This window comes from Gadus chalcogrammus, chromosome 4 (assembly GCF_026213295.1).
Source record: "Gadus chalcogrammus isolate NIFS_2021 chromosome 4, NIFS_Gcha_1.0, whole genome shotgun sequence".
NCBI lineage: Eukaryota > Metazoa > Chordata > Actinopteri > Gadiformes > Gadidae > Gadus > Gadus chalcogrammus.
In genome coordinates, this window is record NC_079415.1 from 25,090,758 (window position 1) to 25,105,147 (window position 14,390).

Here is a 14,390-nt window from a genome sequence, read left to right on the forward strand (position 1 = left end):
GATGGACCTGCTCTTATTCCAGACTCCAAAGGACTGCGGGAGACTGCCTTTCTGTGTGCTTTGGAAAAAAGTTGTGACAAAACATGAGCACTATATATAAATGAATGAAAATGTGATTAATTAGAATGAAACTGATATTTATGTGAGATACACTGGAGGTATAAGAGCACTACTGTCATACTTTGTTTCAACACATCGGGCTCCTGCTCTCTTATCCCGAGCTCTGGGGCAATGGCGAGCAGCTGGGCAGGGACCGGCAACAGGGCCTTCGCTGTGGCTATGGGATTAAAAGGAAAACATATAAATGTCATGCAATCTGAATGACATCCAGGATGAAGTGGGAAGGAAACAAATATAATAACCTTTCGCAGCAGTCACAGTGGGGTCATCCGGTTCTGCAGGTCTAGCAGCAGTAGCTGGTGGCTTCGTCCTGTGAGCTGTAAAAACAATCAGTGTCATTTTCCTCACACATTTAAGTTTCTTATGCTTTGCAATCTGACTTTACCTGTTGTCTTTGCAGCTAACTGGTAGCACAGACTAAACATTTTTCATTCAATTTTGAATTGTTGTGTATTTGAAATGCACAAATCGTTTAAGCATCTGAGAACAGGTAAAGCACAGAAGCAATATAAGTATATAGTAAGAATATCACTGGTCAATCAAAGATGTGGCATGTGAACCTGTATCTAAGCCTCTGTGGTATTTCACACGCCAAATCCTTGAACGACAGCTTAAATGAAGCATGCATATAACACAAAACACTTACCATCTTCGACGGCATGTTAATTCCTTTGGTTAGTTGGAGAGCAAGAGAACACAAACATCAGTACAGACCCAAGAACACGGCCCAAAATAACAAACTAGTGACAAAAATAGTAACGGCAGGTGATTCTGTTGTAAACAGAATCCTCCGTCCGCACTGATTGAAGAAAAACCTTTCGTGGATCCACAGCCTCTGCCTCTTCCTGGACTGTGTTGGTGGGCCTGAAAGCCCGGGGAACATTTGATCAAGTACCGGAAGAGTTACGGTTTCATCCCTTTGATGATCCACTGCTTACTCCGGTGTCAAATACAGATGGAGACAGGTTTCACATCTGTCTCTCCAGTTCCTCGTCCTCCTCCATCCCCTAGGAGATTACAACAAAAACATTCATTGTGTTTTAGGTACATTCAAAGATCCATGAATTCAGTATTTGAATATGTTTGTGAACTGACCTAGAGTGCCTGCTGTTGGGGTCGGAGGCCGTTAGATGTGGTGGAGGCAGTAGATGTGGTTGAAGCCTTCTGCACGCGTGTTTGACAGGAGATATAAAGAAAACATTCATTGGTTTTAGGTACATTTCAAAGATCATGAAGTCAGTATTTGAATATTGTTGTGAACTGACAGAGAGTGCCTGCTGTTGGGTGGAGGCAGTAGAGTGGTGGTGAGGCAAGTAGATGGTGGTGGAGCCTTCTGCAGGTGTTGACAGGAGATTTAAACAAAACCATTCCTTGTGTTTTAGGTACATTCCAAGATCATGAAGTTCAGTATTTGAATAATTGTTGTGAACTGACCTAGAGTTGCCTGCTGTTGGGATGGAGGCAGTAGATGTAGTGGAGCCTTCTGCAGGTGTTGGACAGGATACAGCCCCTTTCCTGCTTGAGGATGTACTGCTGCAGGTTGTATACTTTGCTGTTTTTGATGCATCTTTGGCGTGAGATGTAGGCAGCATAACCATCCGCCCCTGCTCTCCCAGATCTGCCTCCAGTTGGTTTTGGCCCTGCGACCAAAGCCGACAGTATGTCCCCCTCTGACGCCACAGGTTAAGCAAGGGTTCCTGGAGATCAGGTAGTTCCTCAGGTGCCTGTATTTCCTGGAAGACTCCTGGCATAGTCCAGAAAAGACAGCAGGCTGTCCTTACGTGTCCCTGTGGGTTGAAGGGTCACGGCTCTCTCCTCATCGTCTACCTTTTCATCAGGTAGATGGTGTAAGCCACATCGTTCTCGAGGAGCCACTTGAACGATTTTCCCTGGTACTTGCCAAACTGCAGCAGGTACTCTCCCTCAACTCCTGTCGGTCCGGACACATCCCCTCCTCGCTGGATGACCACAGTGCGACGCGCTGGTCTTCACTAGCTCAGGTTCTCACGGGACTATTGACCTGAAGCCCAGATTATGTTTTATCCTCAGGGCCTCAGAGGATGGGTCCTGCCGCAGATGACCCGATGGTCCCCTCCTAAATGCACCGTCTCTTTCCGGGGAAGAAGCTGACGGGATTCATGATTTCTTTCACTGCAAAAAATAATGCATATTACATAGTTGTATTATGATTTATACAGTAAGAGTAGCTAGTATAAGTTATATTGTAATGTAGTAATAATTAAAGCTATATAATAATACTGTTATATTACAGCATTATTCATATCAACATTAATGAGCATTTGTAATGAGTCTAGTGGGTTTAACCCACGTAAATTAACTTAACTTAACTGAGACAATACTAATCCCCCTTCAGATAGTAGTCAGAGAGTATCGATTAATGAGGGTATTTGTATTTATATAGATATATAGATAGAGATATTTCAGTGTGACGCTGACTTGACAGATGGCTCTTACAGTGTGTACACAGTAATATTATTTAGAAGCTGTGTAACATATAACGTTACGTATAAAAGTGAATTTACGAGGTTAAAAACAATAGGTCCAACTTACATTGAAAAGCTAACTTGTTGTTGTTAACTTGGTGTCTCCTGGCGAAAAGTTAACTTGTCCACGGATGAAAATAATTGTCAACTCTTCCAGAACGTTCAACGCCCGAGAACGTTCGATGCTGTCTGTCACTCAGAAAAGAAATCATCCCCTTACTGCTGCCGAGGGGGGGAAACAGCGTGCCACCCAAAACCCGCTTGTTGCCAGAAAAATATTACTCCGTAGTGATAAGAACTACCATAGAGAATGAATGGGAAAAGTTAAGGAAGTTAAGGACGACTATTCTCGGCTCCCGCGCGGGAGACCGGGGTTCAATTCCCCGACGGGGAGTAAGGGAATTTTACTCACAGTGCCGAACACATTCGACCTGGCGTTATTTGAGATGCATGAGGCGTCTGTGAGCAAGACGAGGCCATTGATAACTTGACGAGTTTAACGAAATTGAACCAACTATTCACTCTGGTACACTTTTTAGTTTGTGTCAGGATGGCCGATCGGTCTATGGTGCTGCAATCAGGTCGCTGTCTCGTCTGGAAGAGTGGGTCTGACTCCCACTTCTGAAGGGAGTTTTGAGGTCACCTTACGAAAAGTGAAATCACTGTCGTCCTGAACTATTTATTTCAGACGATCTTAGGTTCACCCGCTCAGTTTGATGTTCGGTGAGAGGTGACCATTCGCCCAATGTGTTTAAGTTGCGTTTTAAGAATTCATAATAATTATACACTGCATTGGCCGCGAATCGAACCCAGACCTCCCGCGTGGCAGGCGAGCATTCTACCACTGAACCACCAATGCTCACATGTCCACCTGCAGGACTCAAAGTGCTTGCTCACATTAAGAAATACTAGAACGCCACAGCCCCTCATTAGTACAGTGGTCAGTATCCATTGGCCATGCATGAAACCAGGAATGTGAAGATTCTTGGTTTCGCTCAGTCCGAACGAAAAGAGCCAATTTGTTTTGGTCACACAAATGACCCAGCCTTACCTTTGCCTGCAATCAGCCAGAGATTCAGCAGCAGGTGCACCACAATGCAGCCCAGATACTTTCCAATGTTGCAGACCAGGGCTTCATGCATGACAGGTAATTCTACCAATGAAACACCGGTATTTCAACCGGCGTTCACCGCAGATTTCATGTGTTCACAATGGCACGCCCTTTTGATGAGAGAACTGCTGATATCAGAGCGCAAATTATACGTGCAATCCACCGGGAGCGATTGATAAGACCACGGATCGACATCTTGGCATATTGGATGACTTTTTGCTGGAGTGGAGAGATATCGATTCTCGCGCAAATCTTTAATATATTTAAATAGCCTTACATAGCCAACACTACCAATTGAGGACCTGGCCTCAGTTCACTCCAGACTATTTGCGTAGCCCTCCGTTTTTTTCAAATGGTAGTTTTATCTAGGCTATAATGCTGGAGATGCTGAGCACATCACAGTCGTCTCAGATGACCCATCCAAGATTTGTATCGGCCTCCTATCATACAAAGAGCAATATTGTCTGAGTACGATACCAAGAGGCATTTCCAACATAAGGTATACAATAGTCCTAACAGACTTTCATCCACTGGAGAATGTTCGTTCGTAGCCGGCGGCTTCATTACAAGCACTGATCCATCTTGATCTGTGAAGTTGATGAATTGTCACTTTTAGGTTGTCTACCCAGTTACCAAAAAAAGAAACATTTGGAATAGTATGCGCTGTGGCAAGCACACGGTTTGCATGTGTTACTTCGAAGGCAAAAAAAATCTAAAATACAAGAAAACACAAAAACCTACATTCAACCAGTGTGGGGTATGGCCCATGACTCTGTGGTAGGTACCTCCAGGTACCCCCTCCATGCCAGGGCACCCTGAATTTATGTTTATTAACAGCTCCTCCACCGGGGTCAAGACAATTTGAGGGCCAAATCCAGTCTGCAGACTGTCGGCCTTTTCACGATTGGCTTAAAAAAATGGCTTATTTAAATTTATACCAATACAATGGTGGGAAAAGCTTACCAGTTTGTATGTTTTTTATACTTCATTTTTATACTTGATCCTCTGATCGCTTGGAAGCAATCGGAGTACATATTGTTTTAGAAGAAAGGGGTTATGTGGTAGGATCTTTAAGAATGCTTAACTGGGATATTTATATATTCATGGCTCAAATATTAAGGATCATGCTTTTGACGTGTAACTAACGCATTTACGCGATCAGCGATCCGCTGCCAGGCTTTGGTTCTCCGGGTTGCAGAGGCTTTAGCGTTCCCTTTTCTTGTGATAATGTCCTTCTCCTCGTCATAGCTCTCCAGGAGAACCTGGAGTTCCATTTCATTGAAATAAGCGGCCCGTTTCGCCAAATCGATCAGGGTTTCCATGATCCATACATCACGTCTTTTTAAGTTTGGCGTGGACGCGCACAACCCTGTGTTAACCAACCCCGAGTTGATTGAACTAATGCATAACCGCTGCTGTGGAACCGAAAACTCTGGGTTGGTCGGCACAGGGTCAATCAACCTAGAGTTCAGCGTTAACTCAGTGTTTGTTAAACCTCCGTTCGTGGAACACCCCTCAGGGCTTCATGCATGACAGGTAATTCTACCAATGAAACACCAACGCTTGTTAGCTCAAGAATTTGTGCCCCCAGAAATGAATTGGTCAGACTCACATTTCCACCTGTAGACGTCAAAGTTCTTGGACGTGTTGAGGAACGTGTATTCACAGAGTTCCTCGTTAGTATAGTGGTCAGTATCCCCGCCTGTCACGCGGGAGACCGGGGTTTAAGGGAATTTTACTCACAGTGCCGAACACATTCGACCTGGCGTTATTTGAGATGCATGAGGCGTCTGTGAGCAAGACGAGGCCATTGATAACTTGACGAGTTTAACGAAATTGAACCCACTATTCACTCTGGTACACTTTTTAGTTTGTGTCAGGATGGCCGATCGGTCTATGGTGCTGCAATCAGGTCATTGATAACTTGACGAGTTTAACGAAATTGAACCCACTATTCACTCTGGTACACTTTTTAGCTTGTGTCAGGATGGCCGATCGGTCTATGGTGCTGCAATCAGAGGGGTGTTCCACGAACGGAGGTTTAACAAACACTGAGTTAACGCTGAACTCTAGGTTGATTGACCCTGTGCCAACCAACCCAGAGTTTTCGGTTCCACAGCAGCGGTTATGCATTAGTTCAATCAACTCGGGGTTGGTTAACACAGGGTTGTGCGCGTCCACGCCAAACTTAAAAAGACGTGATGTATGGATCATGGAAACCCTGATCGATATGGCGAAACGGGCCGCTTATTTCAATGAAATGGAACTCCAGGTTCTCCTGGAGAGCTATGACGAGGAGAAGGACATTATCACAAGAAAAGGGAACGCTAAAACCTCTGGAACCCGGAGAACCAAAGCCTGGTAGCGGATCGCTGACCGCGTAAATGCGTTAGTTACACGTCAAAAGCATGATCCTTAATATTTGAGCCATGAATATATAAATATCCCAGTTAAGCATTCTTAAAGATCCTACCACACAACCCCTTTCTTCTAAAACAATATGTACTCCGATTGCTTCCAAGCGGTCAGAGGATCAAGTATAAAAATGAAGTATAAAAAACATACAAACTGGTAAGCTTTTCCCACCATCGTATTGGTATAAATTTAAATAAGCCATTTTTTTAAGCCAATCGTGAAAAGGCCGACAGTCGGCAGACTGGATCTGGCCCTCAAATTGTCTTGACCCCGGTGGAGGAGCTGTTAATAAACATAAATTCAGGGCGCCCTGGCATGGAGGGGGTACCTGGAGGTACCTAGTACCACCTCAGAGAGTCATGGGTCATACCCCACACTGGTTGAATGTAGGTTTTTGTGTTTTCTTGTATTTTAGATTTTTTTTGCCTTCGAAGTAACACATGCAAACCGTGTGCTTGCCACAGCGCATACTATTCCAAATGTTTCTTATTTTGGTAACTGGGTAGAAAACCTAAAATTGACAATTCATCAACTTCACAGATCAAGATGGATCAGTGCTTGTAATGAAGCCGCCGGCTACGATCGAACATTCTCCAGTGGATGCAAGTCCGTTAGGACTATTTTATACTTTATGTTGTAAATGCCTCTCGGCATAGTACTCAGACAATATTGCTCTTTGTATGATAGGAGGCCGATACAAATCTTGGATGGGTCATCTGAAACGACTGTGATGTGCTCAGCATCTCCAGCATTATAGCCTAGATAAAACTACCATTTGAAAAAAACGGAGGGCTACGCAAATAGTCTGGAGTGAACTGAGGCCAGGTCCTCGATTGGTAGTGTTGGCTATGTAAGGCTATTTAAATATATTAAAGATTTGCGCGAGAATCTATATCTCTCCACTCCAGCAAAAAGTCATCCAATATGCCAAGATGTCGAGCCGTGGTCTTATCAATCGCTCCCGGTGGATTGCACGTATAATTTGCGCTCTGATATCAGCAGTTCTCTCATCAAAAGGGCATGCCATTGTGAACACATGAAATCTGCGGTGAACGCCGGTTGAAATACCCAAAACCGGGTTATGTTTCAAACTTAACCTGCGCAAAACCTGGTCCGACCAGGTTTGATTCAGAGCATATGTTGCTATAGCAACTAACATACCGTGATCCTTTTGGAACGGAAAACCTAGGGTTACAGCAAACCCTGGGTTAACTTACCCGGTTATGTGATAAAACCGGCTTTGTGGAACACCCCACAGGTCGCTGTCTCGTCTGGAAGAGTGGGTTTGAGTCCCCCTTTTTAGGTTCACCCGCTCAGTTTGATGTTCGGTGAGAGATGACCATTCACCCACTGTGTTTAAGTTGCGTTTTAAGAATTCATAATAATTACACACTGCATTGGCCGGGAATCGAACCCAGGCCTCCCGCATGGCAGGCGAGCATTCTACCACTGAACCACCAATGCTCACATTTAGTCACACTTTGGCTCACAAAATCCTCTCGAGACACATTTCCACCTGCAGGACTCAAAGTGCTTGCTCACATTAAGAAATACTAGAACGCCACAGCCCCTCATTAGTACAGTGGTCAGTATCCATTGGCCATGCATGAAACCAGGAATGTGAAGATTCTTGGTTTCGCTCAGTCTGAACGAAAAGAGCCAATTTGTTTTGGTCACACAAATGACCCAGCCTTATACCTTTGCCTGCAATCAGCCAGAGATTCAGCAGCAGGTGCACTACAATGCAGCCCAGATACTTTCCAATGTTGCAGACCAGGGCTTCATGCATGACAGGTAATTCTACCAATGAAACACCAACGCTTGTTAGCTCAAGAATTTGTGCCCCCAGAAATGAATTGGTCAGACTCACGTTTCCACCTGTAGACGTCAAAGTTCTTGGACGTGTTGAGGAACGTGTATTCACAGAGTTCCTCGTTAGTATAGTGGTCAGTATCCCCGGCTGTCACGAAGGAGTCTGGGGTTCATATCCCCGACGGGGAGTAAGGGAGTTTTACTCACAGTGCCGAACACATTCGACCTGGCATTATTTGAGATGCATGAGGCGTCTGTGAGCACAACCCAGTCGCCAAGAAAATACGTCCACGGTGTACGTTTCCATGAACACTGGATACGTAGCATTTCAACGTAAAAAATAGCGTGTTATACCTACAGTATCCACGTGTGCCGCTGTGGAGGCGGGTTTCGGGGTTTGGGTTTCACGGCTTTCGCGGCAAATTGTGGACACGATTGTTTAGGGGGGGGGAGACTGTTGTTGACCGGGGAGGGAGGGGGGGGGGGACACACGGTTGTAGGGGGGGGTGGGGGGGGACACGTTTGTTGAGGCGGGGGGAGACACGTTTGTAGAGTTGGTTTTTATTGGACGCTCGACAACGAGAGTTGGTTTTTATTGAACGAGACTTCAACACGGAACAGCTGCACGAAACGATGGTCACGTCACTCTCGGTGACGGTGTCGACAATAATGAACACACGAACAATGTTAATAGAACACGCAACCACATAACATCCCGAACCCATTAACCCCACTTAATCCTAACAACAAAACAAGTTAACGAAAGCCCCATTTGTCAACTGAGAACCCCAATTCCCAGAATCCCCCGCGGCTCCGGAACACGGCGTAGCTTATATTAATCTTTATTATCTGAATGGGAAATGCAATATTTTAGGACAGCATACACCATTAAACGCGTTTCTAATGACATTTCTAGCGAGAAATGTACATTTTCCTTACATAATCTTCAGTCAGTGAATGTGTATGATCTTTATTAATCTTTATTATCTGAATGGGAAATGCAATATTTTAGGACCGATTCACCGTTAAACGTGTTTCTAATAACATTTCTAGCGAGAAATATACTTTTTACTTGCATAATCTTCAGTCAGTGATTGTGTCTGATCTTTAGTTTTATAGTTATTTGATCGGCTCGCTCGCATGTTTCAACGACGTCAGGTTGCTTTCGCTAAACTAGCAGCTCACGTGCTTCCTGCGTTTGTGTTATTAAACTGTTACTTTATGTAACTTTTAATGATATCATCTTGTTAGAAACACGTATATCTGAGAGCCAACCCAGTCGCCAAAAGCATACCTACGTTGACAGTGTACGTTTCGTGAACACTGGATTACGTCGCATTTCAACATAAAATAGCGTGTTATACACACACACACACGCACGCACACGCACAGACACACACACACACAAGCACACACACGCACAGACACACAGACACAGACACAGACACACACACACACACGCACACACGCACACGGTGCATTTCGCTGCTAAAACAACAACAAAAAAATATTCCCTCAAATAGTATTACTTTCAAAACGTTGGCCAAAATGGCCAATAATATCATTTTTTATTTGGGATGCTTCTTTTGGGTGGATTTTGAACGGTATGTGGGGGGCACGTTTTTTGCAGGACCTGGCAACCCTGCGCTGTTGCCCGAGATCTGGATCCATCCCGGCGTGGTGCCGTCTCCTTTTGACCTTTTGACCCCAGACTTCTGGGGGAATAGCTGAATCAATTCATTAGTCAATCAGAAGCATGTAAATATCTTCACGGTGGCGTAAGAGGACGAACAAGGTGTCCTTCAACATCTACGCTTCCAGGCGATTGCAACAGTGCCACACATGAGCATATTCGAACATGTTTAATGGTAGTAATTAGCTGTCGAAATTGGAGGCCTTAATCAATACTGAGCAGCTATTGATTTGCTTCCCGATAAAGATTAGTCACAAATGACATGTTATTTAGCATCTACACGTTGAGCTGAGTCCAATGACACCAAGAACGACACTCTAGCAAATGGTAACATGTATTTTACATGGTACACCTAGGTCTAGGACATGATCTCGGTGTAGCAAGAGGCCGAGCTTGATCTCATTGGACTCAGCTTAACGTGTAGATGCTAATTAACATGTAATTTGTCAAAAATCTCCATCGGGAAGCAAATCTATAGCTGGTCATGATTGATAATGTGTGGCACTGTCGCAATCGTCTCGAAACGTAGATGTCAAAGGACACCTTGTTTGCTCTGTTGCACCACCGGGAAGATATTTTCATACTTCTAATGGATTGATTCATATTTTAAGGTTCTCGGAGTGAGACTTTAAGTGGCTGCAACAGAAGTGTTGAGACGAAAGATGATATCAAGAGATTTATAGAATATTCCCATTCACATTATGATTCTTCGTCGTAACATCCGACCAAACATCCTTTACATTCACAGAGCGAAGATTATGAAAGTCCAGGCCCCCCCTTCCTGCACTCGGGGTCCGACCGGGCCAAGTTTCGGTGCGGGGGTCCCAGTTAGGCCCTAGAATATGGTATTCAAATTTCAGGGCGGTAGGACCTTCCTATCTCAAAAACTTTTTTTCCACCACATTCTGAACCATTAGGTCTCGCAGGCAACACTTCTGAAGGGGCTTTGTCCAAATGACAGTCCATTTGGGAAAACTTTTTTTCTCTATGGGCTAGAACTACAAATCTTGCATATGTCGTTCTCGGGGCCCCGGGAAATGTGTGTCAACATTTTAGCATCCCTAGCTATCTCGAAAAGGCTGGAAAAGGGGCGTGACCTCCAACAGTACAGTCAATGTACATAAGACAGAGGTTAGTTTCTAGGCCCCATTTTTTGCGGGATGTAGGTGTACATTTGTGGCTTAATGTGTGTAGACAGCGCTGGCCTGTGGCCACGTCTTTGAAGTCTGGGGTCAAAAGGTCAAAAGGAGCCGGCACCACGCCGCTTATGAGATAACAAAAAGTGAATCTGTATTTCTCTCATTACATTTTGTCATTATTGAAGAGAGGCCTGATTCTCAGATATGCATATTGGACTGTTAGGGTATAGGTCTGGGAAGAACTTCAGGCCAAAATCTTGCAAGCGAGCCGCTGGGTGCAGGTGCAACGAGATGGAGCACTTGCTGAGCCTGGACTTTCATAATCTTCGCTCTGTGAATGTAAAGGATGTTTGGTCGGATGTTACGACGAAGAATCATAATGTGAATGGGAATATTCTATAAATCTCTTGATATCATCTTTCGTCTCAACACTTCTGCTGCAGCCACTTAAAGTCTCACTCCGAGAACCTTAAAATATGAATCAATCCATTAGAAGTATGAAAATATCTTCCCGGTGGTGCAACAGAGCAAACAAGGTGTCCTTTGACATCTACGTTTCGAGACGATTGCAACAGTGCCACACATGATCATATTTGAATATGTTTCGGGGTAGTAATTAGCTGTCGATTTTGGAGGCCTTTATCAATAATGACCAGCTATAGATTTGCTTCCCGATGGAGATTTTTGACAAATTACATGTTAATTAGCATCTACACGTTAAGCTGAGTCCAATGAGATCAAGCTCGGCCTCTTGCTACACCGAGATCATGTCCTAGACCTAGGTGTACCATGTAAAATACATGTTACCATTAGCTAGAGTGTCGTTCTTGGTGTCATTGGACTCAGCTCAACGTGTAGCTGCTAAATAACATGTCATTTGTGACTAATCTTTATCGGGAAGCAAATCAATAGCTGCTCAGTATTGATTAAGGCCTCCAATTTCGACAGCTAATTACTACCATTAAACATGTTCGAATATGCTCATGTGTGGCACCGTTGCAATCGCCTGGAAGCGTAGATGTTGAAGGACACCTTGTTCGTCCTCTTACGCCACCGTGAAGATATTTACATGCTTCTGATTGACTAATGAATTGATTCAGCTATTCCCCCAGAAGTCTGGGGTCAAAAGGTCAAAAGGAGACGGCACCACCCGGGTTGGATCCAGATCTCGGGCAACAGCGCAGGGTTGCCAGGTCCTGCAAAAAACGTGCCCCCCACATACCGTTCAAAATCCACCCAAAATGTCCTAGAAGCATCCCAAATAAAAAATGATATTATTGGCCATTTTGGCCAACGTTTTGAAAGTAATACTATTTGAGGGAATATTTTTTTGTTGTTGTTTTAGCAGCGAAATGCACCGTGTGCGTGTGTGCGTGTGTGTGTGTGTGTGTCTGTGCGTGCGTGTGTGTGTGTGCTTGTGTGTGCTTGTGTGTGTGTGTGTCTGTGCGTGTGCGTGCGTGTGTGTGTGTGTATAACACGCTATTTTATGTTGAAATGCGACGTAATCCAGTGTTCACGAAACGTACACTGTCAACGTAGGTATGCTTTTGGCGACTGGGGTGGCTCTCAGATATACGTGTTTCTAACAAGATGATATCATTAAAAGTTACATAAAGTAACAGTTTAATAACACAAACGCAGGAAGCACGTGAGCTGCTAGTTTATCGAAAGCAACCTGACGTCGTTGAAACATGCGAGCGAGCCGATCAAATAACTATAAAACTAAAGATCAGACACAATCACTGACTGAAGATTATGCAAGTAAAAAGTATATTTCTCGCTAGAAATGTTATTAGAAACACGTTTAACGGTGAATCGGTCCTAAAATATTGCATTTCCCATTCAGATAATAAAGTTTAATAAAGATCATACACATTCACTGACTGAAGATTATGTAAGGAAAATGTACATTTCTCGCTAGAAATGTCATTAGAAACGCGTTTAATGGTGTATCTGTCCTAAAATATTGCATTTCCCATTCAGATAATAAAGATTAATATAAGCTACGCCGTGTTCCGGAGCCGCGGGGGATTCTGGGAATTGGGGTTCTCAGTTGACAAATGGCGCTTTTGTTAACTTGTTTTGTTGTTAGGATTAAGTGGGGTTAATGGGTTCGGGATGTTATGTGGTTGCGTGTTGTTCTATTAACATTGTTCGTGTGTTCATTATTGTCGACACCGTCACCGAGAGTGACGTGACCATCGTTTCGTGCAGCTGTTCCATGTTGAAGTCTCGTTCAATAAAAACCAACTCTCGTTGTCGAGCGTTCAATAAAAACCAACTCTCGTTGTCGAGCGTGCCCCCCCCCTACAATCGTGTGTCCCCCCCCCCCCCCCCCCTCAACAAACGTGTCTCCCCCCCCCCCCCCCCCCCCTCCCCGGTCAACAACAGTCTCCCCCCCCCCCCCCCCCCTAAACAATCGTGTCCACAATTTGCCGCGAAAGCCGTGAAGCCCAAACCCCGAAACCCGCCTCCACAGCGGCACACGTGGATACTGTAGGTATAACACGCTATTTTTTACGTTGAAATGCTACGTATCCAGTGTTCATGGAAACGTACACCGTGGACGTATTTTCTTGGCGACTGGGTTGGTGAGCAAGACGAGGCCATTGATAACTTGACGAGTTTAACGAAATTGAACCAACTATTCACTCTGGTACACTTTTTAGTTTGTGTCAGGATGGCCGATCGGTATATGGTGCTGCAATCAGGTCGCTGTCTCGTCTGGAAGAGTGGGTTTGAGTCCCACTTCTGAAGGGAGTTTTGAGGTCACCTTACGAAAAGTGAAATCACTGTCGTCAAGAACTATTTATTTCAGACGATCTTAGGTTCACACTTTGGCTCACAAAATCCTCTCGAGACACATTTCCACCTGCAGGACTCAAAGTGCTTGCTCACATTAAGAAATACTAGAACGCCAGACCCCCTCATTAGTACAGTGGTCAGTATCCATTGGCCATGCATGAAACCAGGAATGTAAAGATTCTTGGTTTCGCTCAGTCTGAACGAAAAGAGCCAATTTGTTTTGGTCACACAAATGACCCAGCCTTATACCTTTGCCTGCAATCAGCCAGAGATTCAGCAGCAGGTGCACTACAATGCAGCCCAGATACTTTCCAATGTTGCAGACCAGGGCTTCATGCATGACAGGTAATTCTACCAATGAAACACCAACGCTTGTTAGCTCAAGAATTTGTGCCCCCAGAAATGAATTGGTCAGACTCACGTTTCCACCTGTAGACGTCAAAGTTCTTGGACGTGTTGAGGAACATGTATTCACAGAGTTCCTCGTTAGTATAGTGGTCAGTATCCCCGCCTGTCACGCGGGAGACCGGGGTTCAATTCCCCGACGGGGAGTAAGGGACTTTTACTCACAGTGCCGAACACATTCGACCTGGCGTTATTTGAGATGCATGAGGCGTCTGTGAGCAAGACGAGGCCATTGATAACTTGAGGCGAGAATTCTACCACTGAACCACCAATGCTCGCTTTTAGTCTCACTTTGGCTCACAAAATCCTCTCGAGACACACCTGCAGGACTCAAAGTGCTTGCTCACTTTAAGAAATACTAGAACGCCACAGCCCCTCATTAGTAC

At 44.6% G+C, this 14,390-nt stretch overlaps 3 non-coding genes across 3 annotated transcripts; 1 reads left to right on the forward strand and 2 right to left on the reverse strand.

Annotated features, from left to right (window-relative positions):
• Nucleotides 1–3,412: 3,412 nt before the first annotated feature.
• trnag-gcc (transfer RNA glycine (anticodon GCC)) lies at nucleotides 3,413–3,483 on the reverse strand. Its single transcript has one exon. It is a non-coding gene; the product is annotated as a tRNA-Gly (tRNA).
• A 4,060-nt stretch (nucleotides 3,484–7,543) lies between these two features.
• On the reverse strand, nucleotides 7,544–7,614 carry trnag-gcc (transfer RNA glycine (anticodon GCC)). The gene has a single exon. It is a non-coding gene; the product is annotated as a tRNA-Gly (tRNA).
• Nucleotides 7,615–14,079: 6,465 nt separating this feature from the next.
• On the forward strand, nucleotides 14,080–14,151 carry trnad-guc (transfer RNA aspartic acid (anticodon GUC)). The gene has a single exon. It is a non-coding gene; the product is annotated as a tRNA-Asp (tRNA).
• The last annotated feature ends 239 nt before the right edge of the window (nucleotides 14,152–14,390 follow it).